The sequence below is a fragment of the Chroicocephalus ridibundus genome, chromosome 8, assembly GCF_963924245.1.
Source record: "Chroicocephalus ridibundus chromosome 8, bChrRid1.1, whole genome shotgun sequence".
NCBI classification, from domain to species: Eukaryota; Metazoa; Chordata; class Aves; order Charadriiformes; family Laridae; genus Chroicocephalus; species Chroicocephalus ridibundus.
The window spans coordinates 9,323,780-9,325,947 of NC_086291.1; positions in this window are offsets into that span (position 1 = coordinate 9,323,780).

The following is a 2,168-nucleotide window of genomic DNA, read 5'->3' on the forward strand; positions in this document are numbered from 1 at the left end:
GTGCACAATGGCCTTCATCGCTTCCCTTGTAATAATTAACAGGGTGGAGAAGGTGTGAGTGGGGAGAGGGAGCCAGGCAGGACTGTGGCTAACGTTTTCCCAGCAGACCCCAGCAGGAGCTTTGGCTCCATAGTTCATCCGTGAGGACCTCCCCATAGCTTTGCGATGTGAGCATCCCTCTCAGATGCTCCTGCATCCTTTTACAATTGGTCTCCTCTCCTGCCCATTTACCCATTGGTGACAGCCACTGGGATGGCAAATGGAGAAGTGTCACTTTGTCCTCTACCCCTCTTTCACATCACTTTCTCTGCAGCATCCTGTAGGGGAAAGTTCCTCCTAAAAGGAGCTGCCACAGAGGGGAGTTATCTCTCTTGCTGGTGCGGGTGGTGAGGTACTGATCTGTGCAGGATGGATGCAGCACCTGCACCCACCCCCCAGGGGCAGGACCAGTCACAGGCGAGGGCACCGTGACCCTTTCCTCACTCAGTCCAACCGTGTGCTGCCTCCTTCCCCGTCCTGTGCTGCAGCTGAGGGATACTCCGTGCTGCAGAGACCCACACCCTGGTGGATGGTCAGCAGACAGGGACCATGTGTTACGCTGTACACTCACTTTGCAGACAGCAACAGGGGAAAGTGCAGGGAGGAGACAGCTGAATTTTCTTGGCAGCCTCTGCAGCGTGCACGTGACCAGCAGCAGAGAAGTTAAGCAGCTTCCGTGACAAGCCGAGCCAATGCCAGGTCACCTACCTGAGTCAGGAAAGCTGCAGCGGCAGCAGGACCAGCAGCTGTCTTGGCCCATGGGCAGGTAGGAGGGGGCTGTCCCCTACCACAGCAGCAAACTGCAAACCGCAAACCGCAGGTCCTCCTCCCCAACCCGCCAGCTGCCTGGTGCAGCAGAGTCATTTCTCAGCTGCATGGAATGTCTCGCCCTTCTCCACATCTTAATGCTGGGGCCAGGCAGGACCTTTGCATCCATCTCCCTCTGCACCAGGGCCCTGCTCAGAGGCACCAGGAGGAGTCCAGGATGGTCCCTGCAGGTGCTTCAGTTGACGGTCATAACCCAAGAACCCAAGACAGGCAGATGGGTACAGACCTGGCTTCTCAGTGTGGTTCCTAATGATGCTAGAAGACATCTGCCTCCCATAGATTTTGGCCCCTGACACCACCCTCAACGCCACAGGGGCTTGTGGCAACCCTTTCCTCCTTAGTTTATAAATGCAAGCATCTTCAGACCATGGCTGGCCCAGTCATCCTCTGGAGATATCCCCCCACTTTCTCCACTGGCTGAGGAAGAGCTCCTTTTCTGCTTTCTGCTGAGTGCCCACAGTGCTGTGAATGCTCCTCTAAGACAGCATCAGTCCCCTGCCTCACTTTCCCCACCCACAGTAGCACCAGGAAAATCACAAGTATGCTGGAGAAGTTTCCTGAGCACTCAATATGGAGGAGATGCTGCTGTAGGAGAAGACAGGGCAGTGGGTTGGGCTAGCAGGCAAAGGCAGGGGCTACAACTGATGTCCTTGGGACAGGTTTGGTTTAGGGCTGCAACCCTGGCGGGCTCAGAGAGGCTTACCCTGGGCCCTGTCAGAAAAGAAATTATGAAGAGCTCTAGCTGGGTGCTAAAAGAAAGAGAAGAACACCTGGGACACACATAGGATGGTCCTGACTGTGGCACCAGCCCCCAAGACTCAAGCTCCAACATGTCTGCAAAGGTCCCTCCATTACCACTGTCTGCACCTATCTCATACCTGCCAATGGGGGACAGGACGCCTCAGCTGAGGGCACTGGCCAGGTCTCGAGACAAGCTTGGGTGGCTCCAGCACCAGCCCATCTCTCCTTGACACCACCATCCCTCTGAATCAGGTCACACCACCCCCCTGCTCCTGTGTTGGGACAGCTTTGGGAGGGGCGCCCAAGGCACCTACCGGGTTTGCAGAGCCATTACAGAGCTGGCTGCGGGGCACAAGCCTTCTCCGGGCAGTCCTGTGGTCCTCAAAGCAAAACCATCTCCAACATCCCCCACCCTCTGCCTTCCCCCCACCCCACAACATATCAGGCAGGACGGTTTAAACTTAGGGAATCTTCGTTTGCTTGTGGTTTCAAGGGAGGCAGCAAAAACCTCTCTCTCGTTTTATTTGATCCTCCTCTCTCCCAGTGTTTTCTTGCAAATG